Raw genomic sequence first — 15,146 nt, forward strand, 5'->3', positions numbered from 1 at the left:
TGCCCTGGTCACCTTGCCTAATGGCCAGCTGAAGGAGCCTTGGTGGAGGGGACATTACAGGAGGGTGGGGACATCCCTTGAGGGCATGGCAGCAGCTCAGCCCACAGGAGCCCCAGGTGGCCAGACTCCCCAGCTGTCACCTGAGCCTCTGTCCCCTGCTGGAGCTCCAGCCAGAGCACTTGGGTGCTGACAGCGAGCTGGTCTTGCCATGCAGGACCCTGTCCACGCGGGGCTCCTGTCCCTGCGAGACCCTGTCCCTGGGCCCTGGGCTCATGGGTGACCGACTCTCAGCAGCCTCACCCTGAACCTGGGCCTCTCCTCCGCCCTGGCCTCGCAGCCCTCAGCCTCCATAGCTGGTCTGGTCTCAGTGCCCTGTGGGACCCGGAGGACACATGGGAGCCGGCATCACCTTGGCTGGTTGCAGAGCTGCTCGCCATGTCGCCTGCAGACACCAGGGTTGGGCAGGTTTGTGCCTTGAGGTTTGCTTCCCATTAATGGAGAGGGCCAGTGACACCTGTTAGTCAGTCAACAATCTTCCTCAGGGAGTTAATTCTCTCCTGATGATAAATGTTCCTCAGATGCTGAAGAAGTTTGTCAGTTAACTTCTTTATTAATTTACAAGGCATTTAGTTTTCACAAGACTATGAGGTAGATGCTATTATAATCTATTTCATAAATTAAGAAACCTGACAAAGTCACAAAGCTAAGAAACAAGAGTTGAACTCAGTGGCCTCGGGAGCTGGGTGAGATGTTGCTGAGGTGTCCTGGGCACTCAGAAGGGACTGCCTGGTCACTGCACAGACCAGCTTTGATGGCCACTGCCACGTCACCTCGTCCAAGCTTTGTACTTCACTTGTAAAGTTTTCCACTCCCACCAAGCCAGAGTTTACAGCTTGGCCTCTTGCCAAGGTGGGAAGGGGGGGTGACGCTCTGTTACTGCTGTGTACTTTTTATTAGGCATGTGCTGTGTGCTTTTCTGCCATTGACAGTTTGCATTTCTTTTGTGACTTGGTTTTGCTTTGCCTTCAGCCATTTCTGTTTACTTTCTTGGTTTGTATGAGTGTCACATGTAGTAACATATGACATCCTTTTTCTAAAAAACAGTTTTTGTTCAAGCAGTGCAAAAAGGTGTACAATGAAAAGCAAGGCTGCTCCCTGCATTCTAGAGCAACAATTGCCAATTTCCTGTGTTTGTAAAGATAGCTAGCATGGATATATTCAAAGATACATGCACAAGTGGGAAATACACAATTTTTTTTTGGTGGTGCTGGGGTTTGAACTCATGCTTGCTTAGTGCTCTACCAGCCCACATACACATACATTTTTTAAAGAAATTAGGAAAACAATCTCATTTCTCATTTTAAAAAGACCAAAAATACCTAAGAATAAAATAAGGATGTGAAAAGACCTCTACAATGAAAACTATGAAACATTGAAGAAGGTACCAGAAGATCAAATCCATCTTCATGAATTGGAAGAACTAATGCTGTAAAAATGGCTATACATTCAAAGCGATCTATAGATTGGATGCACTCCCCATCAAAATTCCAAAGTCAACCTTTATAGCAATAGAGAAGTCAGTCCAAATGTTCATATGGAATCATAAAAGACCCCAAAGAGCCAAAGTAATCCTGAGCAAATGGAACAACGCTGGAGGTGTCACAACACCTGACTTAGACTACACTACAGAGCCATAGTTTAAAAAAAACACAAAAACAACTGACACAAAACAGACTTGTGGACCCATGGAAAAGAACAGCAGATCCACAGAGCTACAACCATCTGATTTGTGACAATGGCACCAAAAACATGTTGGAGAAAAGATAGTCTCTTCAACAAATGGTCTTGGGAAAACTGAATTCCAGTCTTTCATGTTGTTAAAAAGTCAATTCCAAGTGGATCAAAGTATTAATGTAAGACCTGGAACTAAACTGACAACAGGAAGACACTTGAAGACCTAGGTACTTTCTACATAGGACTCCCATAGCTCAGTAGCTAGGAGCAAGAATTGACAGATGGGATTGCATCAAGTAAAAGGCTTCTGTACTCCAAGGAAACAACTACCAGGGTGAAGAGAGCCTACAGAATGGGAGAGAAATCTTTGCAAGCTATTCTTCTGGCAAATTACTCACGTCCAGAATATATAAAGTGCTCCAAAAATTAAACACCAAAAGAATAATTTAATAAATGGGCAAATGAATTGAACAGATAGTGCTAAGACGAAACACAAATGGCTAGTGAATAAATACAGGTGTATTTACTCAAGGATGTTCACCATCCTTAGACATAAAAGAAATGCAGAGCGAAAGAACACTGGGGCTCCATCTCCAGTCAGCACGGCTGCATCAAGAAGGCAAACAACGACACAAATTGGCGAGGATGGGTGGGGGATGGGGAAAGGAGCCCTTATTGTGGGATATAAATTAATGCACCTACTATGGATATCCGTGTGGAAGCTCCTTGATAAACTAAAACCAGACCTATCATGCATGATCCTGCTATCCCACTCATGCATGTATGTACCCAAAGGAATGTGAGCGAGCACACAACAGAGATCTTCACACCCGGGTTTACAGCAGCCGTCTTCACAAGAGCCATGCTATGGAATCAGCCTAAGTGCCCAAGAAGCAATGGATGGATAGAGCAAATGTGGTAATAAACACATGGATATTACTCAGAGGAATGAAATTAGGTCATTTTCAGGAAAATGAATGAACTGGAAAGGATCGTGTTGAATGAGATAAGCCAGACTGAGACAGACAAGTTTCACATGTTTGTGCATATTTGAGATCTAAACCTTGTGACGATGGTGATGATGGTGTGACGTAATTGTGGAAGGGAACTCTGGGGAAAGGACAGGGTGACGGAGTGAGTATGACCAAAGTGAATATATGTATCTATGAAAATAGCATAATGAAACTAAAATCTGTTACAAAGAGGGACAGAAGGGGTAAGATGTAAAATAGATTTGGTGAATGAATCAAAACACGTGTGTTTGGAACTATCACAATGAAACCCCTTTGTGGAATTAATTAATGCTAATAAGTCTTTTGGTAGCACTGGAGTTTGAACTCAGAGCCTAATGCTTGCTAGGCAGGCACTCTACTGCTTGAGCCACTCCTCCAGCCATTAGCAAAAAACATTTTTAAGGAAATAAGGCAGCAGGTTGGATTGGTTTTATTCAGATTGAACCATTTAAAAATCTATTGCTCAAAAATTTAATGGAAGTCATGAGCTACCCTCCCACTTCAGACAAGCTACTATATCACTATTTTAAAACTATATTGGGCATTTCCTTAATTTCTCCCCCCACCAAATAAAAAGTAGGACACATAAGCACCAGGACTGACTTCATGTCAGAATTTTTTTTTCTTTCTTTTTTTTTTGGTGGTACTGAAGTTTGAACTCGGCATCATGCCTGTGAGGCAGGCACTCACTCTACCACTTGAGCCACTCTGCCAGCCCCCGTGTCAGCAATTCTGGAATGTTTGTGTTGTAATCCAAAAAATGTGAACAAAAGTTAGGTGTTAAGTTTTTCAGAAGTGAGTTTTAAATTGAACATTTTTTCTTGGCTTTTTCACTCTCTACCTAATAGCACATTCCAGGGCATGATTCAAATGGTTGAGCTCTTGTCTAGCAAGTGCAAGGCCCTGAGTTCAAACTCCAGTAATGCCAAACACATACATACAAATACATATGAAAATACATATATATAAAATTAATAGGCACACACATACATACATGTAAGATCTGCGAAGATCCAATCCACTAACAGCCATCGCTGAGAGTGTAACCTCTTCCATCATCAGTGGCCAAGTCAGTCACAGGCCACAGGAGCAAGACTCCCACTCATGGATGGTCCTGTTACTGTGGTGGTAGATGGTGTGGGAGCTCCATAGTTTCCAACGTAAATGTCTTCTTCCTCCTTTTGGAGTGGAGCTTTCTTTTAGGTTTTAGAACTTTGAAGGGGCGCCTCACCTGCCGCCCAGTGCTGTCTTCGTAAGGCGGCTTGCAGACGAACTTGCTGCTCATTGCTGGAGGAAAGCCCAGGTCTGGCGTCGCGCAGCCAGGCTCTCATCAGATGCTGGCTTGGTGCACCACTGGGGTCCAGGAGCCTTTCCGGGGCTCACCAGCTTCCACCTTCACTATTGCCCTGGCAGGCTGTGACAATGACAGCTATTATGGTTTCAGCTACTTCCTGTTTTCTAGAGTTTTTACACTTTCTGGACCCCTGGTCCTTCCTGTGTTGCCATGGACTTATTTCCTGAGATCCTAAGAAGAGAGAGAGAAAGGCAAAAGCATCTATTTCTTCATTCTGCTGTCATCACTTGCAAGTCAAAAAAGCACGATTTGTCTTTTGCAGTACAGGGGTTTGAACTCAGGGCCTCACACTTTCTAGCAGGCACTCTACCACTTGAGCCACTCCACCAGTCCTGTTTTATGTTGGGAATTTTTGAGAAAAGGTCTCACAAGCTATTTGCCTGGACTGGCTTCAAACCACGATCTTTTTGTGATCTCTGCCTCCTGAGTAGCTAGGATTATAGGTGTGAGCTACCCATGCTTGGCTAAAAACACACAGACTTCTGAAGATTTTTAAAAATATTTCATATATATTTTAAATGAATTTGAAAATAAGAGCATTTTATTCAAAATTCCTCATGTGACCATTAGAGGGCTCCAACAATTGGCATATAAGGGAAATTAATCCACTGTTAGAGAGGTTAGAAAGAATTTGAAAAAATGTGTTCACTCGCTGAAAACACTACGTAGTAGGCCAGTTCCTGTTCTTTCTTTCCTCGCCGTCAAGCTTCCTTGAATTAGTCCTTTTTTAGAAAGACTCTGCCAGTCAGACCTAATCCCCCCTTCCCCTAAACTCATTCTAAAACAACTATTTACAAAATGGAATGTATTTTCCCATAGAGGGATTATTATAAATGGTCACTTGCGCTGAGATGGGCTCATGAAAAACCTAAATAGGTGCATTTCAAAATGTTTTCAAGAGAATGAGAAGATACAGAAAACATTTGAAAAGTTACATCTGATAAAGGATTTTTATCCAAACTATACAAAGAGCTCTTAAAACTCCACAGCAAGGGCCAGGTGGCTCACACCTGTAATCCTGTCTGCTCAGCAGGCAGAGATCAGGAGGATCACAGTTTGCCTGGGGAAATAGTTTGTGAGAGATCCTATCTAGCAAGTGTGAGACCCTGAGTTCAAATCCCAGTACCACCAAATCAAAAAAAAAAAGAAAGAAAGAAAAAAGAGTCTCCATATGCCATCGGGGAAATGACACACCAACGTATGCCTACTAAAATGGCCAAAAGTCTAGAACACTAATGTCAAATGTTGGCAAGCCTGTGCAGCAACAGAAGCTGGTTTATTGCTGATGGGACCGCAAAATGTTGCAGCCGTACAATCCAGAATGGGGTTTCTCCATTTTTACACAAAGCAGTTGGAAACGTAGGTTTATACAAAAACCTGCACACAAATGTTTATAGAAGCTTTATTTGTAACTGCCAAAACTTGGAAGGCAACACAAGGTCCTTCAGTAGGGGATGGATAAATGACCATGGTCCATCCAGATGACAGAATTTTATTCAAAGAGACGAGCTGTCACCCATGGAAAAGCATAGAAGAAAGTCAAGTACATACGACTGAGTGGAGGCGGCACACATACATTTGTTGCCACTCTGTAACATTCCAGGAAAGGCAAATCTGTGAGGACAAGGAACAGATTCTTGGTTGCCAGGGATTGTGAGGAGGGAAAGGATAGAGAGGCACCTGAGCACAGAGGGTTTTCAGGGTGGGCACCGGGCGAACGTGAACTATGAACGTTGGGTGATGATACCCATCAATGCATGTCCACCTGTTGTAGCAAAATGTACCATTTAGGTGGGGGATGTTGGTAACGGGGGAAGCTATGCAGGTGTGAGGATGGGGGTGTGTAGGCTATGTGTACCTTATGCTCAATGTGCTGTGAACCGAAAACTGCTTTTTAAAAAAGGCCTTTAAAATACTTAATATAATGCAGGGCATTGGTGGCTCACGCCTGTAATCCAAGCTACTCAGGAGGCAGAGATCAGGAGCGCTGTGATTCAAAGCCAGCCCAGGCAAACAGTTTGAGAGACCCCCATCTCAAAAATACCCAACACAAAACAGGGTTGGCGGAGTGGCTCACATGGTAGAGCGCCTGCCTAGCAAGCGTGAGGCCCTGAGTTCAAACCCCAGTTGTGTGAAAAAAAGGTAATAAACATAAAAAATTTAGAAAAACAATGACAGAGTTTTAAAAAGGAATTGGAATGAGAACGCTTTTTAAGTTTGAATGCTGATTTTTTTTTTTAGAAGAACCACATTTAAATGTAAAGAAGGTAGAAGAACAAAATTTTAGACTTCTAAGGGTGCTCGTGTGTGCTTTAGGTATTTATCAGCATAGAAGTTTATCTCTCTTTTCCTTGATAAAAATTTTCACTACTCTCTAACTTAGACTGTGATTGAGATCATCAGGAGTTTACAAATGTGGTGAAGAAAGGGAAGAGGAAGGAAAAAGTTTTCCCTAAGATCACTAAGCAAATGACAGAAGTGAAGCGGGGAAGAGAGAAAAGCCAGGCTCATGGTTTGGTGGTTTGGTTGCCAGCTGATGGGCTTTGGAGATGTAATTGGATCCTGAGAGCTCTGACTAATCGATGGATCAGTCCATTGATGGGTTCATAATTTGATGGCATTTGTGGGAAGTGATGGAAGCAGCAGGAGGTGGAGTGAATCTGGTCCCCTGCCCTTCCCTTCCTGTCTTCTCCTCTCCATTCCCTGTCATGACATGAGTACCTCTGCCCCAGGCCCTGCCTCTGTGAGGTTCTGCCTCAGTGAGGGCCCAGAAGCAGTAAAGCCAAAGGCCATGGACTGAAACCATGAGCCAAAATGAGTCTTTCCTCCCTTCAAATTCTTCTCTCAAGTATTTGTCATAGCAACAAGAAACCTACACAAAATTGGTACCAGAGAAGTAGGTCATGGATGTAACTGCTTGGCAGTGTGGTTTCAGAACTGATTTGTGGGAGGAATTTGGGGACATTTGCATATGCAAGCTGGAGAAGCCCTTGAAAGTTGTCAGCAGAGCTTAAAGTGAACAACACTGATGGGAATTCAGACCAGTACTCAGCAGGAATGCAGACGGTAAGACGGACAGTGCTCGTGAGGCTTCAGAGGGGAACAAGGACTACTAACTGGACGAGAGGCCATCAGGTTCCACTGTGGCAAGCACCTTGCCTACATGTTGTCCAGGCCCTGCGAGGCCTGTGGGAGGCTGTGGGAGGCTGTTGCGGGGATGGACTAATTAATCTGCTGGGGGGAATTTCAGAGCAGTTGAGCACTCAGGCTGTGGCTTAGGTTGTGCTGGCTGTTTTGGGGCCAGATTTACAGTGAGAATTTGCAGCAAAAAGCAGAAGAGAAAGCTTTGAAAAACTTGTAGTTTGGTCAGGAAAGCTCCTGTAAAGTTGGGGCCAAGGGAAGTATGGTTCCTGAAGGTATTAGGGCCATTGTATCATCTTGAGTGAAGTAAGCCAAGCTCAAAAAGCCAAATACTGCATTTTCATTCACGTGCAGAATGCTGGTGTAAAATCATACAAGTCACAGAACACTGGGACTGGGTGCAAAAGAGACACTGTTGTGGGAGGTTCCATGGGGGAGGACGTGAAGGGGGTACCGGGTGAAGAAGATCATAGTATGTTACTTACATACATATAGAGACAGCTTAGAGAAACCCACCACTTACTGTTTTTTAAAGGGAGGGATGATGGAGGGGGGTTCAGGGAGTGTAATAGAGGGGGTGAACTTGCTCACAACACACTGAATGCATATATGGTTTAAAACCTCCTTTTACTATTAATGAATCCTCAATTCAAAGAAGAGCTGGGTGCCAGTGGTTCACACCTATAATCCTAGCTACTTGGGAGGCTAAGCTCACGAGGATTGTGGTTCCAGGCTAGTCCGGGCATAGTCCCCAAGACCCCACCCCAAAATAACCAGAGAAAGATGGACTGGAGGTGTGGTTTAAGTAGCAGAGCACCTGCTTTGCAAGCATGAAGCCCTGAGTTCAAATCCCAGTTCCACCAAATTGAAAAAGAACAAAAGGAATCCAGCCTCAAAAAAAAGAAACCAAGTACTTTGCACCAAGAAAATAAGGAAGATGCCTAGAAGGGTCTCTCAGGAATTATCCACAGCCCACCCATCACAGGGTCAAGGGCATAAAGGTTTTAACTCTTGTGAAAGACTTTGCTTATGGGGAGTGGATTATGAGAGGCCTATGAGAACTTGACGTAAGTACAGCTGTGTCAAATAATCGGCAGGCTGAATTTGACCCAACCCCAGCTGCAGAAAGAAGGCAAAATGCAGCACAGCTGCTTTTCCTAAGTTGTTTACATACAGAAAGAGAGCAGGTGTCTCTTGTTACAATGTCACTCCCCTCCACCTCCTTGCTTACCACTGGATACAAAAGACTCGCTGAAAGGGTGAGGGGGTTGTTGATTGATTGGTTGGGGATTTGATGGATTGATTGGCTGGCTGTGGGCTGCTTGTGAAGCTGCCACTGCTGCTGCTGGCTGTGTGTCTCCACCAGAGCAGCTTTCCGCACCGAGAGCTTTATACAGAGGCTTTAGAAAAGCTAGGCTAGAAAAAAGCTAAAGAGAACCTGGGACAGTGCAAGTGTGAGGAAGGAAAGAGACTTTAAAGAATAGAAAAGAAGAAAGACTTTAGAAGTAAGATTTTAAAGAATAAGAGAAACGAAGTAAAGTAAAAGAAGAATTACTAGAGAAAAATGTGCGTCTCCATCTGAGTGCCCAGCACACCTGTCCCTAACTTTCTGCATGTCTGTCTTCTATCCTTTGTCCTTTCTGCATCTCCAGTCGCCCCAGTTAGGTCAGGAGAACAGGAGCTCGCAAGGCTCACGAGATTTGCTCACACAGGGCTACCCAGGGAAGTGTGTCCACAAGTTCAGCCATCCGGGCAGAGGCCATGGCAGCTTTAGTCCAAGGGGCCCTGACTACTGCTTGAGCTGCTGGCAGACCCTGTCATCGTACGTGTGATGCAGACATCCCCTGCGAGGGTGCTGGTGACATGTGAGGGTGAAGCCATGGAAAATGAGCCAAGGAAAGCTGCGGGCTGTGAACAGAGCCAGCCAAGAGAGAGGGCACATGGGAAGCAATCGGCAAGGCCACAGGGCAGGGCCGTCCAGGCTCATCGGAGGTCACCTCACACCACGTGCCATGGACACCAGACACGGAGTTACAGCATGTGACATTCACCCTGCTGGGTTTGGCCCTTGCTTTGGTCCCGTTTCCCCCTTGCTATTTTTCCCCCTTGCTGACTCTGTGCCTACTATCTTGGGACTATGGAACTTTTATTTTATTTTATGTTTTTTAAGATCTCACAGCAAAATGTGACTTGAGCCTCAGAGGAAACTTGGTCTTAACTTCTGAGCATTACCTAAATTGCTGAGCCGGGGGGGGAGGGAATCAGACGTTTTCCATTGTACTCGGGATAGTTGTCTCACGTTAGGTGAAATTGCCATTTTGCTTTGTCTCTGTTCGGAGATTAAGTATGGTGTAAGGAGATGTGTTGGGGTGTGAGGCTGATGGGGTGACTTGTGATTGTTAATCGTGATCGCCACTTGACTTGAGAGATGTGTAGAGAGTCAGTGAAGCACACTGACTGTGACTGCGAGGGCGTTTCCAGAGAGCTTTGACGGGTGGGAGACCAACTGAGGGACAAAGACCCTCCCTGAAGTCAGGCTGGGGCTTGGATGCAATAGAAGTGGGAAAAGAGGAAGCCAGCAGGCTCGTGCAGGCTCCCTTCTTCCGGAGGGAGGGAGGGATGCTTTTGCTGCTGCCATGCTGTGGACATCAGACTCCACCCTCCTCCTTTCGATGTGACGATGTGACGATGTGACGTGAACTCACAACAGCAATGGAGTCGGCAGGGAGTCTCCAGGCCTCCCGGGGGCTGGGCTGCATCGTTGGTTCTCCCTGTGCTGAGGCTTCCGGCTTCTTGGCCCACTCTCCAGTGTGGAGGCAACCATTGTTGCTCTACCCAGCCTCCAATCACCTAAAACAGTCTAAAAAAATCCTCACAGCAGCCTATTGTTCTGTTTGCCCAGAGAACTCTGAGTGATCAGAAAGAAAGACATGCACATGAGGTAGACGGGGAAGGAGGGAAGGAAAGGAGAGCGAGGGAGAGAGACAGTGGAGTCGGCGGAATCCACCACACTTAGGACGTCGTCTCGTCGTCTCAGTGTCTTGTCTGAGGAATAAGGGGAATGTCCAGGCCTGGTGAGTATCTTAGAAAAAGAAAGGTACTGAGTAATCCGGGGACTTATCCAAGGGTCATTTCAAATCAGGCACTGACAATCTTTTAGGACCTAAGAGAAAAGACACCTGTGTTTACAGTCTTGGGCTCGGCAAAGCAGAGATTTTTGCACTTAGGCCTTCATACACATCACTGCTAGGCACAGCTTTGTCTACGTTCAGTTGAAGGTAAAGATGGCAAATCCTAGAACTGTGATCACAACAGAGAAGCTCTTCTGTCAGGGCCACCCTGTTTTGCTGTTGTATTTCCTCAGCAGGAATCTGGGGCCCCCTTTTCAGGAACTTGAAGTCCCTGGCTTGCACCTCTGTTCCTAGCTCCCCAGTCATATCACAGATAATCTGTTTATATTTATTGACTGAAATAATTTATTTAGCAGACACTTGCATTTTAAACACAGTCCATCGATGACCTTTTCAAAGAATTTCAAATGGAGTGTGGGAATATGGATGACGGTAGAGGTAATCAGCCTAGGGCATGGAAATAGGACAGATACACACTTTGTGGTGCCCACTGCACAAGGAAAACACAGAGCTACTTTCCATTACGATGAGTTCAAAACTGACACGAAACACTGAAGCAGGCACAGAGCCATGGGCACCTACACACCTCATGTACCCATGGCGCTGGCCCTGCACAGAAGCTGCTGGAATCCCAGCTCCTTCTGATGATAAGAAGACTGATTTGTTTCTGGTCACCTCCCTGCTCCCTGCAGGGCAAAGAAGAAATGGATGTCACCACCAAGAATGCTGGCAGTTGCCTGTTGCTGCTGAGGAGAGGGATTTTTGGTTTTCTCTCTCTTCTTCTTTTCTTCTTCTCCCTCCTCCTCCTCCCCCTTCTCTTCCCCCTCGCCCCCCCTCCTCCAAGTGACATGATTAATGTAGAAAATGCAGCCAAAGGCTGGGCACCAGTGGCTCTCACCTGTAATCCTAGCTACTCAAGATCTCAGTTCAAAGCTAAACTGGGCAAATAGTTCACGAAACCCTTTCTCGAAAAAACCCAACACAAAAAATGGCTGGTGGAGTGGCTTAAGGTGTTGACCCTGACTTCAAACCCCAGAACTGCAAAAAAAAAAAAAAAAAAAAAAAAAAAAAATGCAGCCAAGCAAACCATTTGCCCATATCTTCCTGTGCATTTAAAAATTATATAGTAATGTCACAAAACTTTACTATTTTCCTACCTCTTGTCCTCAGCACTGTATGATTAAGTTATTTTCCACTGACTATTCTAAAACGTTTTTTGTGTAAAGATCACATGATAATAGGACAAAATTTTAAAGATATGAAAGTCCTTACATAATCAAAACAACACCTTCTTCCTCCTCTGCCCCGACAATTCAGTTCCCCTCTCTTAATCGGCCACTTCCTGCTTCCTCCACGAGGACCTGCACTTCACCTAAACAGATTGAACATTTTATTTTTAAAATACCATTACACTGATATGCTATGACTTACCTAACTTAGTGTCCAACACTGAAATGATCTTTGCTTTATATTTATAAAATAACATTACTTAGTTTTTGGCAGTGCTGGAGTTTGAACTCAGGTCCTCACTCTTGCTAGGCAGGTGCTCTTGCTGCTTGAGCCACTCTGCTAGCCTCAACCCTGTTTTTTGTGTTGGGTATTTTCAAGATAGAGGCTCATGAATTATTTGCCCGGGCTGGCTTCAAACCATTATCATCCCAAGTAGCTAGAATTACAGGAGTGAGCCACCAGCACCTGGCATAAATGTTCATTGTGTTGAACATTTTTGTAACTAAAATCTTTACTTGTACATTATTTCTCTGGGTTAGGTTTGGACGTGGAATTATTAGGTCCAGGCTTATGTGTAGTGTATCTTTGGGTTTACATGGATAGGTTGTGGTTCAGAAGAACTTACTCATTTTCCCAAATAGCAGGCCATTTTCCCCACAATCTATCAACTTTGAGAATTGATGGATTCTACTCCCCTCCCACAATTATTACAACCTGATAATCTTCTGTGTTTTCTCATGAGCTTCTTCTAGGGTCTGAAGCTGACCAGGAATAATAATGAACAATGAAGCTTATTCATTCTGTACTCCCTGAATTCCTCCATGCCCTGTGGTTCAGAGGTAGATGAACTCACAAGATGAAATATCAAGTTACACTCATGGCTAAGGCTTATTACAGCAAAAAATACACAGCCAAGGCAGTGGGGAAAAGATAAGCCTGAAGCGAGTCCAGAAGGAGACACAGTCTTCCTCATCATTTCTCACTGGGGCCACACGGGGGTTTTCATTCTCTCCCTCCTCCTCCCTATCCCCATTCCCCTTCGAGTTTAGGGTCTGAACTTTGATGGTGGAGTTGGTGTCTTAGGTATATCCTGCTATGCACTGGCATACTCGTGTGTATTCCTCCAGCAGGGAAAGTCTGGGGTCTCTCTCTCTCTCTCTCTCTCTCTCTTTTCTCTCTCTCTCTCTCTCTCTCTCTCTCTCTCTCTCTCTCTCTCTCTCTCTCTCTCTCCCCCTCTCTCTGTCCTCCAGAAGAGAAACTTGTCATGGATTTCAGGAGCCACGGGTTGTTAAAGAATTGACTGAGAGAGAGGAGGAGATGGCATTAAAATGGGGAGAAGACGGTGAGCCACAAGCAAAGGAGCACAGCACACCAACACGGGGTTGAGAATAGATTTTAGACCTCGGGCTAGGCCGCTTTTGATTGGCAGTCTCCCTTTCAGTGGCTGTCTCTTCCTCACACCGTGATTTCAATTTTGCACACAAGGGAACGTCCCCTGAGCTCAGCTCCTCCTTCCTTATTCCACCTGGCTCTTGTTTTTTTTTTTTTTTTTTTTTTTTGTGGTACTGGGGCTTGAACTCAGGGTCTACACCTTGAGCCACACCACCAGTCCTTTTTCTGTGATGGGTTCTTTCAAGATAGGGTCTCACAAACTATTTGCCCCAGCTGGCTGACTTTGAACCTTGATCCTCCTGATCTCTGCCTCCTGGGTAGCTGGGATTACAGAAGTGAGCCCCCAATGCCCTGCCAGCCTGGTGTTTTCTGTTAGGTAGCAATTAGCCATGAGTGATGGATGAGGCAGGATAGAGAGAAGAAAATTACATTATTGTAATAAATATTTAAAGGGCCAGACTCAGACATTAAAACAAGGAAGTAAAACTAAAAAGAACTAGACACAAGCAGTGGTTGCAAGAGGAAGGAAGAAAGAAAAATCATTTTAATTAAACTTCCCAATTCCACAGATGACTGGTCTCTATTAAGATCAAGTGGCCAGAGGCCAGGGGACATCACAGGGTGCTTTGAGATTAGCCACTCACCTGCATCTTAATCTTTTCTTTATTCAAGCATAATCTATCCTCTAAACATCAGATTGACCTGGCTCTGGGAGTTTACGTAGGCAATCTCTTTAATTTAACAAGACAAAGATGCAGACCCAAAAGCTTCATCCTTGACCTCTGGTAGCTAGAAATTTCAAACAGGAATTCTCCATCAGAGCAGGAACTCGTATACAGGTAACCTCTTTCATTTAACAAGACAAAGACCCAAACCTAGGAACCCATCCCAGGGGCCAAATGGGCCCAAAGCTAATAGTTATTCAATAAACATACCAACTCTAAAACCTGATGTCATTGTTCTCACTCTAAAGTCTACCTACCCACTTTCAGTCTATTCTAACAAACTTTACTGTTGCTTTTACTCTATCTTTGTGTCTTGCTTGATTTCTTTTGCTGCTGGATGCAAGAACTGAAGTATTTTTCATGCCTCCCTAAATGGGAACGTTCCTCCACAAAACTGAGATCCCATTATCAAAGGAAGACCATGTACATGCTGGGAGAAAACAACATATATTCACTTTATTAATATGGAGAATATACCAACCAAATACCAAACACCCCTTTTCTTGCCCACAGTGAGGGACCACTGCTTCCTCACCAATTAGAACTAGTCTCTTCTTCCCAAAGGTAAGATTTACTGAACTAGTCTCTTCCCAAAGGTAAGATTTACTGAGATTCCCAATCATAGAATGGCCCAGTAGCTTTTCCCAATCACCCAGAAAAGGCCCAGATCCTGTAATAGTTTTCCCAGTGCCCCATTACTGAGTTTCCCCACCCCCATATCATGCATTCCTTCTTACTGTAGTGAATAATCAATGAAATTGTTCAGTTACTGGTGTGTGTTCCTGATCTTAAAGGTTTTGACAGGACCCAAAAGACATATAAACCAATGACAGTGATCCTGATTTGAACATTTCAATGGTAGAGAGATAGCTACTAAGACAGCAGAAGAAAATTCATATCTGATATTAAGCAATTACTATTTTTAAAGGTTGACGATGATACTGTGGTCATATTTTTTAGATACATGCTTAAATAATTGTAGATGAGATTATAGATGACTTGCTTCCAAATATCCTTGGGAATGTTAGAAAGGGCTAGAGTTACAGATAAACCAAGATGGTCAAGTACCAGTCATTGTTACAGCTTTTGGTAAGTTGAAATTTTACACAGGCTTCTTAAAACTTGTTTTGAATACTTTTAGGAGAGAGCAAAATTATAAGACAAAATGTTACTAGAAATTCAGCACAGCTATCTACCTCAGTCCTGTGTCCAGCTAAAGAAGAATTCAGACAAGATGTGAAAATGTAGCAAATGTGACAGAAAGTTAATTAGGAAAGGAGTACATTTTCTTTTCTTTCTTTCTTTTTTTTTTTGTGGGACTTGGTTTTAAACTCAGAGTTTTGCACTTGCAAAGCAGGCACCCCAGCACTTGAGCCACACTTTCAGGCCAGGTGTACACTTTCAATAGACTGAAGGTTAGGCATTT

Source organism: Castor canadensis, chromosome 17, assembly GCF_047511655.1.
Source record: "Castor canadensis chromosome 17, mCasCan1.hap1v2, whole genome shotgun sequence".
NCBI lineage: Eukaryota > Metazoa > Chordata > Mammalia > Rodentia > Castoridae > Castor > Castor canadensis.